The sequence below is a fragment of the Coffea arabica genome, chromosome 1c (genome assembly GCF_036785885.1).
Source record: "Coffea arabica cultivar ET-39 chromosome 1c, Coffea Arabica ET-39 HiFi, whole genome shotgun sequence".
NCBI classification, from domain to species: Eukaryota; Viridiplantae; Streptophyta; class Magnoliopsida; order Gentianales; family Rubiaceae; genus Coffea; species Coffea arabica.
In genome coordinates, this window is record NC_092310.1 from 38,528,557 (window position 1) to 38,543,068 (window position 14,512).

Below are 14,512 nucleotides of genomic sequence, written 5' to 3' on the forward strand. Positions count from 1 at the left end.
TTTTTATTTCAAAAACCCTTTTTAAACTATAATTTTGGGTCAAATCGTCGCATTCTCAACCCCCCATTTAGACCCATTTTTTCTTTTAAATCACAATTCATTTTCCAATCACAAAAAAATATACATTTTCAAACCATTTATTTATTTATCAAAAAATGGGGCGCGACAGTTGGCGACTCCACTGGGGACATTCGAGAGTCCGAGCAAATTTGATTCAATCAACCTTTTTCTTCTTTTAATCTTTTCATATATCACATTTGGGTGTTTAGGTTTGCATTTTTCCTTTTATTAGGATTTTTACATTTCACGCATACCAACTCCCTCACTTACTCATTTGGCGTACGATTGTTTTGATTGATGAATGGTTTATGTATGTGATTCCGCGCTTTGCATTGCATTTGGGTGGGGGACATCACCCTAGAGCCTCGCGTTGGTTCTTGATCCCTCCCCTCCAAACGAGCACTAGCATGCGCGCATACGCTTTAATTTCTACCCCTCATTTATTTTTCTTTTAGTGGCTTGTCACGCCACTCCACCCTGTTAGGATTTTAGGTGACCCACTTGGACGTGTGATCGTGTCACGACGTGTGCGTAGCACGATCCGAGGGGTCACTTAATCTTCCGCTTTAAGCTTTGGGTTAATAACCTTTAGCTTTTAGTCGAAGATTGAGGATTGTTGATAGATTCACTCAGACATGTGGCCGTGACACGACGTGTGCGTAGCAATGTCTGGGGAATCGCTCGAGCCACCGACAAGGAACCTTGGGAGTGATGACCTTTGGTTTCCAAGTCTGAAGGCTCGGGGACCTGAGCTTATCGAGTCTAGATGCATTAGCGAACCCCAGCCTCATGCATCCATATTAGAATTGTCTAGGGTAGAGTCGACCTCACCCTAAATTAGGAACACCATTCACGAGGGGAGGGATCCCACCCCCTTTCCTTATATATCTTGGTTGCTTTTTAATTGTCCAACGAGTTATGTGATTATGTGTTATGAACTAACGTTTCCTTGTTTCTTATCTTTTGCATTCACAAACGTTAGGAAATAAGAGGTCTGGCATGATCCTCTTTTAGGACCTACCCTTATAGATAGGCTATTGCACGTTTAGAAATTTCGGTATATTTTGTTCATAAATTAATAATGCCATACCATTTTAGGCTTACCCTGGCAAATAAAGGGTTCCTTAGGTCACGTTTCATTTCGAATTGTATTTTTCCTGCTTTAATAAATGGCATCATGCATAAACCCTAGAAAGGGAATGCCACATAGGGAATCTCGTGTTTAGGAATAAACCACCTTGTGTTTCGGATACTTAATCCAAAGAGACTTGCACGTTTACATTTTGTACCATCCAAAGGGGTAGTGCACAAGGTAAGGTAGGATCTGATCGTCTTCATAAGAGCGATTTTTGGAATATGAGCATCTAATAATCACTTTTTGGCCATTTTATCAAAATTGGTAAAATTCCCTTGCGTAAAAGGACATTAATTTGAAGAAAATTCACAAGTGATTTCTCCTATTGAGACGATAAATAGATCGAGGCCAAAATTTGATTTTAGAAGGCTCATAGGCTAATGCATCGCAATAGAATTTTGAAACTACCAATGGGTGGACAATTCAACCCATATTTGAAATTCCATTCAATTCATTTGACCAATTTACCCTTTTTAGGGTCATTCGGCCGATTTTTGAATAAATCACTAATTCAATTTCATTCATTTGGCCAATTTACCCATTTTTAGGGCAACCGAGCCGATTTTGAATAAATCAAGTTTCGTTCAATCTATTTGATCAATTTACCTTTTTAGGGTGATCTGATTAATTTTGGATAAATTAATTTCATTCAATTCATTTGACCTGTTTCCCTTTTTAGGGTGATCCGGTCGATTTTTAATAAATTGTCAATTTCATTTGACCAATTAGGGTTTCAATGTCGAATTTCAAATAGGGAAACCTAGTCGATTTTGAGAAAACCATTCATTGCATCCAGACATTTGATCAGTTGGAGTTTTAACCCGTGCTTCACTGAGAAAATTTTGTCAACAAACTCCAATCTCTTCAATAGGAAGTTTGTCAAGGACAAACCCGTGCGTTTTTGCAAATTCTTGTATCAATCAAAAGTGATCAATCCCTTCGGACGAGGTCCTCATTTTGACAAACGTCTCTTCTCATTCCAATGGGCCAAATTTTTCAAATTATTTTTCACTCCATAAGCTGATTGGATCCATCAGGTATTGTATAGTGCCTGCTCTGGAGGATTGCATTTTCATGCTAGGCCTACCCTTGGCACAAAAGGGCTTCCCTCATAGGACATGCATCCGATTTTTCTGGATATCTACTAACTCTTGCCTTTTTCTTTTCCTTTTCTTTATTTTCTTTGGAATAACTAAGCGAGGGTTGAATCTAAAGGAAATTCCTTTAAAAATTCTCAGGTAATATTTAAACATAGCTTCTCGTCGAAGCCCCATCATAACGCGATCCCGTAGTCAAGCCCAGAGGAGTCGTGTAAACATGAGTTCACAACCGGAACAAGCAGATAGGTCTACTACTACTGCTCAACCTGAGACTACGAGTTTGGGGGTTCAGCTAACCGAAATGCTCACTAAATTTGGTGAAATGGCTACTGAGATGGCAACCCAAAGGAAGTTGATTGATGAGCTAATTAGCAGCGGAGTTCAACCTGAACCTGTACCCGTCAAGCAGGCTGAGCCAGAACCATTTGTCATCCCTTCAACTCAAGTCACCGTTACTCCATCTTTTCCTATTCCACCCGAAGGAATTTTCACATATCCCACCATACATTTGCCATACACTTACTCTCCTGATCCTTCATTTTTCCCTACTTATATGCAAGGCCCACAACCTCACATCACCTCAAATATACCACCTGAGCCACACACTTTTTACCACGCTACTGCTGAGCCTTTCTTGCCAGACCATACCATTCAAAACAAGCCAGAGATAGGGGAAGGTTCTGCTCCTGTTGATACGAAGCTTCTCAAACGCCTGGACCGTTTCGATGAGTTTATGAGGAGGAGTCAGGGTTTGAACAAACAAGGAGTGCTGGACTATGATGAGCTTTGTCTCTTCCCAAATGCACAATTGCCTGAGGCGTTCAAAACTCCGAAGTTTAACAAATACGATGGCACGGGTAATCCCAAAACACATCTCCGACTGTTCGCCAACAAGTTGGGTAGGCCAACAGATGATGAAAATTTGCCTTTGAGGCTATTCCCAGAAAGTCTGGAGGGGGATGCACTCGACTGGTACTCCAACCTGAAGCCCGAAGAAGTGAAAACTTGGATTGACTAGTCCAATGCTTTTGTGAGGCAGTATGAGTATAACTGCGAGTTGGCTCCAGCGCGAACCACGTTGGAAGGAACAAAAAGAAAACCCTCCGAGGATCACAAGACTTATGCCAAGAGGTGGAGAAAAATAGCTGCAAAAGTCGAGCCACCAATGACGGAGGACGAAATCATCCGTACTTTTATTAAGGCACATGATCCGCCGTACTTTGAAGAAATTTTCCGCATGACTGGATGCTCATTTGCCGCAATTGTTAATAAGCTTGAGGAATTTGATGATTTCGTGAAGGCTGGGAAGATTGTTAATGTGTCTGCCCTCAAATCACAGTTGGATGCTTTGCAAAGCCAAGGTAGTAATGGGAAGAAGCAACAATTCAAAAAGCAAGAGGGGGAAACTGCTTTTGTCTGGAATCGAAACCCTGTTCCAAGACTCAGACCTCAACAATACCCTACCTACTCCAACCCTTACCCTTACTATTCAAACCCTCATCCTGTTTATCACACCAATATCACTCATCCTCGACCTCGCCCTAATTACACCAGTCTGCCTACAGTCCCTTTCCAATTATCTCAACCCAACTTCCAACAAGTTCGACCCCGACCTCTCTACAATCAACATTTTCCCCGACCAAACAGACCCATCTACAACTACCCCCAACATACTGAAACCCACGATCAAAGCCATACTCGAATGTCCACCAATTTTGGCAGGCCTTTGGACCAATTGTATGAGCAATTAAAAGCCGCTGGTAGAATCAGCGTACTTCCTCCTCCAGCTCACCCTCATGGTGTTCCTGCCGAATACAATCCGCAGTCCACTTGTGCCTATCATTCGGGAGCACCTGGACACTCAACCGCCGATTGCAGAGCCCTTAAGCACAGAGTTCAAGACATGATTGAGGCGGAGGAAATAGTGTTAAGGGGAAAAAGGTGAACAAGGACCAAGTGTAAATACAAACCCCTTTCCCCAAACACAATGACACTTTTGAAGCATCCACTACAAATGACGAAATTTGAAAATCCTGAAGGAGTTCTGCGCAATTTGGATGGCTGACTATCTTCCCTCACAAAGGGAATTTCGATAAATCTAGGGGTTGTCATTTACTAAAGTTCACGAAAACTTTTTCTTGCATATGTAAATAGTTTCATGAAAGCGTTTTTTTTTTGCAATCAAGTTTTGTTTTGTTTCTGCTTTGATTTGGAGTTTCATGAAATGCTCATTTTGATTGTTTGTTTGTCTGGTTATGATTCTGATTTTTGAGATGGCCAAAGGTGAGGTTACTTGACTCTTTGAATATCATTGTTCTGGAATTTGATGAAACCCTTTATTGAAAATTCCTCCATTAAAAAGCCCTCATTGAAAATGCCTTCATTGAGAAATCCTTCATTGAGAAAGCTTTCATTGAGGAAAACCATTGAAAAATCACTTCACTGGAAAAATCCCTTCATTGATGAATCCCTTCACTGGAAAAATCCTTTCATTTGGAAATTCCTTCACTGATAAATCCCTTCATTTGAGAAAATCCCTTTCCAGCCAGGTTGAAAGTTGATTGGTTAAAGCAGTATCATTAACGATTGATTCTGATCGATGGAAAGTAGTTGAATGCTATGTGCCATGACCAACGTTGTCAAAACGCATGGCCTATGTTCATAACAAAAGGATCCGCCACCGATCTTCTGAAGAAGGAAACAAAGTGCTAAAGCGATGAAAGACGAAATCGAAGGCAAATTTGCTTCAAATTGACAAAGCTTATTGGGTGTTCAAAGGAGAGATGGAAGGACAGACATTCCCTCAACCTATCAACTCGGACATGTGTAAGATGTTCTTTATTTGATTATGCAAAGTTTCTTTTAGGAAATCATGCAAGAGACGAGGCAAAAGTCAGGCCATCTTCCTTTCCAATCAAAACATTTCATCCCTAGTCATCCCCTTTGAACTATCAGAACAATAATTTTCGTTTGGCAACCCCTGAGAATTGCAAACCCCACACTGGGGCAAATTCATTTTGAAAAATGATCAGAAAGAAAAGGAAAACCCCACACTGGGGCAAATTTATTTTGAAAGAGAAATGAAAAGGAAAAAAGAACCCCACGGGGGCAAATCTAGTTTTTGAAGAAAAATGCAAAAAGTAAGAAGAATGCAATGAAAAAAATGCAAAGAAAGAAAAATCCAAGCAAACTGGGGCAAAATTTCCTCGGTTTCGTTCAAAAATTGGAGATAATTTCAAAATGATGCAATCTCAGGTTATTTCACGCCTCTCATCAAAATTTGCCTTCAAGCCTCAACTTTTCTTGAAAAACACCCCACCTGACCTCATTACAAAAGCCCAAAAGTCCTGGCTTTCGTCACTTGCTGCCTTTCTATTAGGGATTTTGCTAATCAACTGGCAAGTGATGTCCATAATGCCTTCGCCTAATCTTAGAAGGGAAGCGTATTTTACTGATGTCAGCAATCTTCAGTTCATACTCCTGAGTCGATTATGATTGAGTTTTTCCATTGTTCCTTAGGTGAAAACCCGAAAGGGCACCTCAAAACAAAAGGAGAAAAAGAAAAGAAAAAGAGAAAAACAAAAACAAAAACAAAACAAAAAAGAAAAGGAGTGGGGGCAACCTTGGTGAAAACCCGAAAGGGCGCCAAGGTAGGATTTCTACATCGAACGATCACGAGGAGGAACAGCTGGCGACTTGGTTCATTTGGATTTCTCCTCATTTTTGTCATACTTCTGCCAATATTTGGGTCAAATCGTCGAATTCTCAACCCCCCATTTAGACCCATTTTTTCTTTTAAATCACAATTCATTTTCCAATCACAAAAAAAAATACATTTTCAAACCATTTATTTATTTATCAAAAAATGGGGCGCGACACCAGGAACGGGCTGCCCCTTCCAGTTGAAAAACGGCAAAAGTCACCCGCCATTCTTCGGTGTAGTGCAAGGCCGCAAAAATATCGACCATCTTCTCGAGTCACCTTTCGGCGACATCTGGGTCGGGTCCCCCAATAAACTTGGGTGGAGCAAACTTTTGAAATCGTTCGAGAGCTCTGTCTTCGCTCTCGACGTGGTTGCCTGGGTTTCCAGGATTAGGGTTTGGGTTTTGGCCCTGTTGTTGCACCACTTATGCTAGCAAGTTGGTCATTTACTGCATAGCGGCAGCTATTTGCACGTTGGGGTCAGGATTAGGTCCAGATGAGGTTTCCCCAGCACCCCTGTCCGGCGTGGGTTGCCTATTTCCACGCCCACGTCCCCGTCCACTACGTGTACCTTCCATGAACTCTACTTCGTCTAGGCAAATGTACTAAACCAATATAATAACAATGTATGTAAGTAAAACCCAAAAACTTTTAGAATAACATATCTATACACTCCAAACAAGGTCAAACAACACACATATCAAAAACCAGTCAGGTCAAGTATAGTCAAATCAAGTACAAACATAGACAATCAACGAGGGAATGGCCTCATCAAAAGAAATATACACGTAGCTAATCCAAACGTAGAAAACAATTAGCTAAGGCTCTTTTCCCTATCCGCCCTATATACTGAAAACAAAATTATCCAAAAACAACCTAGGAGTCGTGACCTAGTCCGTCGACGGGCTAGTAGACCCACCCGACGGGGTGGATCCAACCCCAGCCCCGGGCCCCGCACACGAGTCCTCGTCGCTCACTCCCTCGACCACGTCGGCGCAGAGGTTCAGGATCGATGCAGCTCGAACCTTAACCTTTCGAGCTCGCTTAATCTCGTGCTCACGTGCTTCCCTAAGTTGAGTGCAGAGGTCATCAACCCTATCCTCTACCTCAAGCACGTCATACTCCAGCCCCTTAATGCGCTCAGCCTGTTTCTCATTGGCCGCCCTAAGCTGGGTCACCTCGGCCTCAAGCCTAGTATTATCCGCGGCCAACTCCTTCCGTTCCTCGGCCACGGCCAACACCAAAGCGTTAAGGTAAGCGTAAGTATGACGACATTCGCAACGTCGGAGACGGTTAGCCGGGCTCTAACGCACAACGGCCCCTCTGGGCCGGATCTGGTACGGAATCACCGGAAGCACCCCACCGGGTAGCTCTCTAGTAGGGGGATTACTAGGCTCACCATGTCCATCCATCCTACACCAAAAGGATAATTAGCATCAATAATCTTAACGGATACAATCAAAAGAATCCTCAGATCGAGCATTTCTAATACACCCATGCCACTTCAAACCTAGGCTCTGATACCACCTGTGACAGCCCTACCTTCCCCTAAGGCAAACCAAAGGGGTTAGCGGACTGGCTGCCCGCCCAGCTCTTGCTAGGACTAACGGTTCAGTTTACATCGATCTAAAACGTTCCGGAACATATAAACGCGCGTAACAAGTCAAAATCACAAAAATAAAAAAAATGAAAATCGGAACCGAAGATGAACAGTATCGGCCACGTCAGAATTCAGCCAGAATCTGGCCGGATTTCCAGCCGGATTCCTGGCCGGATACTGGCCAGAGAGCAAGGCCAGATTTCCCAAAATCTTAGGGCAATCCGGCCGCTAATCCGGCCAGTTTCTGGCCGGATTCCTGGCCGGATTCAACCCTAGATTTTCCCGCCAAAATTTTTTCCATCGCCGTTTGAAATCCGAATCTGTCCGAAATCCAACCAAACGTCAATCAAGCATATGCACCTTGGAATTCAACATTTACAAGCCAAAATAGCATATAAAAGTTATTCCCCAAATATATACATGTACAAATGTGAAATTTACAACCCAACAAAAGGGGTTGGATCAAAATGCATTTAGGGTTTCATACTTCGAGGAGCTATACAAAATGTAGTTACAACTAGCTCAACTCGGCAACCAACTATCAAGTCATTCCAAAAGTATTCAATTTCCTGTAAGGAAAACAAAAGAAATAGAGTGAGTTTACGCCCAGTGAGATACTATCACTCCAGCAGCAAAGTTCATATAAGCATCAAGTTTCCATTCTAATTGCTTTAGTAAGAAATAAATCAAGAACACCCCACGATAGAGTTGGTAAAAGGATACGGACGGCTCTCAAGAGCCCCTTTCCTTGCTTGTACACTTGATCGGACTTCATCGAGCCTCCGTCAATGTTTACAAAGTAACCAACTGTAGACTCCACTTTACTTCCATTCTTTCCACCCAACATACCCCTACCGGGCCCGAATTCCAAACAGTAGAAATTTGGTAATACTCGAGTATGCCGGAATCAAGAGTCTCACTACTACAAGATTTCATATAATAGTCCCCATGGCTCGTCGACTTTCACGACCAAGCCCTCGCTGGCTCGATTCAATCGACTACCAATAGGGTTGAGCTCAGTAGTAACAGTAAAAGCCGTTGGATCCTCGTCCAAACGACACCAAATCCAGTTTTCCATGTACATTTCAAGTACCACAGTGAAACAGTAGACAGCTAGGTAGAATACCAAAAAGAGTAAGGGCGATCAAGTACACCCTCACTTTAATCAGTTTCAACAGTGCATATAAGCCGTCAGGGCATCAAGTTCAGTATAATAAAGCCACATTGTAAACAAACAAGTGAGTAGTATACTCACTAAGCAAGCAAGTGAAATTTCATCAACTTCCGCTCAAAGAGCGTCTTGGAATACCGTCACGTCCTAAAACATTCAAATGAGCATAATAAGACTTGATTACAAGTTGTAACCCAGATCCAAATACTACCAAAATAGTGCTCCATAAGAATGTATAAGCACTAGAGTAAACCAGGGAAATTCGGAAATGGAATTAAACTCTAAACCATAAAAATAGTTTTTGACATCATTTTCCGGTTTGGGCACCATTGGCACTACGATTATCGGATGGAGGTGAAAGATACACCGTTTCGAACCTAACAGATAGGGATACAATGTTACAGAAGGTCACTCAGTCCAGTTCATAGTGCAACTGGGTCAAAAATGCAGTACACTAAACCAGAACCGGAAAAACAGGTGAACAAACCGCATTCTGGTTAACGAAGTGTAACTCAGGCTACCTAAGTCCAAATCAAGTGATTCCAAAGCCATCCGAAAGCTAAGACATCAGGATACATTTCTTCAGAAGATCTCAACAACCAAATCAGAAGTATTTCCAACCAAATTAACCAATTACAGAAGCAATTCTGAAGTTCGGGTAGAAACAGGGCAGTAGGAGTATTTCAGTCTTTTCACAAGATACGCTCCTCCGATTGGCTTGAAATTTTGTAGGCATCTCGAAAATACCATCCTCTACAACTTTCATGTTTTAACCTAAGGCTAATTCGGCCTCTAACTATGATGAACAGTGCCAGACAGAATGAAGAGAAAAGAAACCCTAACTTTCAAAATTTCTTTCCAAAGCAGAAATTTTCTGCAATTAACCACACTCTACACCTTCTAGCTTCCTTCAATATCATTTCCAACCATCATACATGGCCACACAACATTAATCATATGAAAAATAGAAAAATCATAAATAATTATAAAACTTCACCAAATCAACCAAAAATCATGATATAACCCCTAATATCATCACCTCAAGTCACATATGTCACTAATTAAGCATTATTGGAAAGAAAAGAAAAGTCCCTTAGCTACTCACCTTGTAATGCAAGAAAGGGAGCAACTAATCACCTTAGCCTTCCAAACAACTCCACTAAACACCTCACAATCACTCACTTAAGGGTTTTTATGGAACAAAAGCAAGATTAAATGGTTGATTTGTTGGATTTGAGCAAGATTGAAGCAAAAACTTGGAGAGCTTTTCTTTCTTTCTTCCTTGGAGATAGCCGGCTACAAGAACTTGGAAATGAAGTGATTTTTGGCAATTTTTGGGTTTATTTAGTTAATTGGTAAAAAGGTGAATAGTAGTCAAATGCAAGATCCAATCCTATGGTGACACTTGTCACCCTATTTCATGCATGCATATCACATTGTTTCCTCTCACACCAATCCACTTGGTAATCTCTAATTATGTCTTAGCACCCGGTTATTTAAACCCAATATCCAAAACTTAACCTAGTTGGCCGAATTTTTCCGAACTTTCCGCACTAGCGGGTCCCACGTCCAGTATACGCTCTTAATTTCTCAAAAGCTAACCGATACTAGAAAAATCATCAAAAAATGATATTTACTCATTAAAATTATCGGAAAAATTTTCCTTATAAAGAAAATGTAGAAAACATGCCATTAAAGAGAATAAAACCTAGAAAAATGAGAAAATTACGGGTTCTCACATTTTCACTATTAGAACAGTGAATTTCCAGATTTAAAAAGCTATGTTTGTATCATCATTTGGATATCGAAAATTTGTTAAAATATCACCAAATTTGGTACACTTAAACCTCTATATTTGAACTACCCCTGTGTCAAATTTCACACAAAAAATTACGTGGGAAGGCAGTTAACAAAATGACTAAAGTTCATAAAATGTTTCAAAGCTAATCTGCCTTCTAGCTTTTATTTCTTTTCCAAACATTTTGCACAATGAAATCAGTCCAAATTCGATCCATTTTTGAAACCAAGGTCTTAGAAACCTTTAATAAACACTTGATGGTTGATTGAAATTAAAATTTTTGAAATGAAGCATCCCACAACAAACTAGACCAGTCGGCCAGAAAGAAGGAAAAACTTTCCAGTTTTCCAGCTTTATTGCACTTTAGAAATCAGACCACGCCTCACTCAATACAAGTTCAAATTAAGAATGGTTGGTGGTGTTGGAAGTTAGGTTCAAAATGCTTCAATTCTTCAGAAGAGAATATTTCCAAAATCAGTTCACAAGTAGTTCAAATTCAAGCCATAAGTTGCAGCTTCTCATTTTCTCTAGGACAGATATTCATAACAGGGCAGTAAATTTTGACAAATCACTACAGATGACTCAAATGAATTAGCGGGGTGATTTTTATACTGTTAGAAATCTACGGATGTCTAGTTTTGAATGCCACTAACGGCACTCAATTTTGACTTTTGTACCGAGAGATGTGTTCAAACAAAGAAGTACTGTTCGACATCTTATTTACCATCTCCAGGTTTCTTTAAATTTTGAAAATCCAAGTTTTGTTCCATCAAATTAAATGATTTGCGGACGACACTTTGTGCACACAATATAGAACATATCTCAATCAATTTCACAGCCAACAAACATCAAAAGTTTCGAAATAAAACAGAGTAACATGACCAGAAGTTTTCGGCCAGCTTGCACTTCCAACTTTCCTTCGATTTTTCCTTCACTTTCTAACCGTATTCATCTCAAATAACACATAAACAACCACATTCAACTAATTACATCTCAAGGCAGCTACTTAAAGGTATCATCAAGTATGCTAGCCTAGAGTTAAAACAAGATAAAATGGGTTTCCTCAAGTCCTCTACCTATTTCATGCTTTGGGTTGTCAAACCCATGAAATCTAAGCTTGATTCTTGAAGAAAAATGGAGAGATTGCAAGAGTTGATGGTTACCTCTTAACCCTTAAAGAAACCAGAAATTTTCACCACAAAACCACCAAGAAATTTTCACTAGATGTTATCTTCCTCCAAGCTAAAGTTAATCTCCAAATAGTTTTGAAGTTGGGTGCAAATTTGGAAGTGAAATGGAAGCAAGAATTGAGCAAGTGAAGTGAAGCTGTGACGACCCCACCTCCCCCTAAGGCGTACCAAAGGGTTCGGCGGACCGCCTGCCCAGCTCTCGCCAGGACTCACTCACTATCTCGATCGAGTCATGTACACACATCCATGAACCATAAATAATATCTGCAATTCAAGCTTATAATTTACATTGATAGAAATCGAGGTACAAAGCCTCAATACACCAAACTAGTTCAAAACGTATACAATCCAAGTACAACATGTTCCATTCGAGGAATAGCGCGAGTACAAGACCAAAAGTCAAAAGTCAAAACGAAAGGCTACGCTAGTCTTTTACAAGTCTCACGCGTCACTCGTACCCCCTGTAAGGAAAACAAATAGCGTGGTGTGAGCTAAAACCCAGTGAGGTTCCAAATAGCAAATTGACCATTATTTATAAGTACTAGTTTTCGATATAGCAAAGTAACGAGCATGAAGAGTTCATAAAAGTGAGCAATCTCAAAATGAGCGAGTGTAAAAGTTTTCAGAAGAAACAATAATCCAATAAACAATAATCATTCCAAAGCATAAGGATACGGATGGCTCTCAGGAGCCAACTTCCATTCATCATCAGGGCTTGATCACATAGTAGTTGACACTCCGTCAACTTTCAAGTAAAGGAGCCAATCCAGTAGAACACCACTTACACTACTCTCCGTCCACCATTCACACCCCCTACTGGGCCCAAAATCCTCAATAAACACGGGTGGTAATACTCGAGTATACCAATTAGTCGAGGAGATATCACTCCACTCGACATAGCAAGAGACCCAGGGCTCGTTACCCAACCGACCAAGCCCCTGCCGGCTCGACTAGAGTAACTTGCCACAGGGTTTCTGGAATTCCAGGAAGTGCGCGCATCATTACAAGTATGTCAAGTCAATTGCAACAATAAACAAGTATATATCATGTAAGGGCAAGTGCGATAAAGTACACTCTTGCCCTAACAATTCACGCATGTGGCATGTAATCATATTGGCACGTATCAAGTACAAGTATCAAGTTCAATTCAGTATTTGAAAGCACTCACCAAAAGATATAGTGCTTTTACTGGTCACTTTCAGGTTATACTCCGAGTTCGGAGTCCAAATCTGCAATAAAATTCAATTTGAGAACTTTGAAACATGACTAGAGTTCGAAACTTAGACGTTTCGTTCAATAAGAATCAAGAAATTGAAATTCACTCGGACAGTAGTCGTGAAACACTTGCTCGCCTTTTTAAACAGTAAAACTTTGTAATATTTATACTTGAAATTGTCTTGCGAGTTGAAAGTACAAGGAAAACATACTTCGAGCAATCATTATTTCATTTCTCAAGGGTACAAATTCGTCCAAGTCCTAACGTATAACACTCAAGAAACATAGTGGCCAAGGTTCTCGCTAGTTCAAGTAATAAGTACTTAACCTTCACTCAAGTCGCTAATATAGTTTTCTAGTCCTCGAGTAAAAATTCGGGCAGCATGCCCTTTGTGTTTACCTAATTTTCCAGCCTTTTAGGCTTCATTGTTTTTCTCAAACACAACCCAACATTATACATATCAGCAATTCATGTCAAGAGCCGTTCCATAGGCTCACAATATCATAATAACAAGAATCGTATTAAGTACAAGTGCAGAAATTCAATTTAGTTCAAAACAGATTTGACGTACAAATGCGGAAATAACATATCCGAGGCTACGCTTATCGGATTAAAACGAAACCTATGCCGTTTCGAAGCTAAGACACAGAGCTACCATATTCATGAAGGTCACTTAGTCCAGTTCCTAATGTAACTTAGTCAAATTCTCGAATTACTAAACCAGAAACCAATTCGTCGGCTGTTTAAACGCAGAACACTGTAATGAACATAACTCAGTACACACAAGTCCGAATTAGTCCGAATTATACAACAATTTGGGCAGAATTTCCACAAGTCCTAGTTCATCAAATAAATTGGGGAAAAACATCTAAAACATGCTAATCATCCATGATTCCACCACTATAATCAAACTACTAAACTTAATTTAACAAAATTGAAAGCAAAACTTAGAGAGATAAGCTCTATTACCTTGAATAGAGGTCACAAAGAGTAGCCCAAGCTTCCTCCTTCCAAAAACTTACCACAAATCACCACCTAGTCACTCAAGAACAAGTTTAATCGGTTTACTTTGTTTATTTTCTCACTAAGTTGTTGGATTTGAAGATGAAATGAAGAAATTTCTCTCTTGTTCTTCCCCTCTCTCTCTCTCAGCTCCTTGGCAGAAATATGAAGAGAAATGGAGCTTAGTTGCCTTATAATAAAGCAAGAGGATTAGGACTAATGGTGTCCACAAATTGGGCAAACACTTGGACTAATCTTGGCCACAAAATTTTCTCTTTCTTTCCCCTTGCATATGAACCACAATTTCGGTCAAGCTTGCTGCCAAGAGAGAAGATATTTTGCTCAAGTTCAATAAATTTGTTTGGTAAGCAAAAATGGTGGTCAAGTGGTGCGTTCAATCGGTAGTGCGCGGGACCCGCCGGTTCGCGCCGTTTTTCTTAAAAACTCACGTACTAGGGTTTTTACTTCCCATTTACTAACCTTATATCATTGCTACTACTCACATATTTTTTTCTCACTTAAAAGTCACTTTTAATCA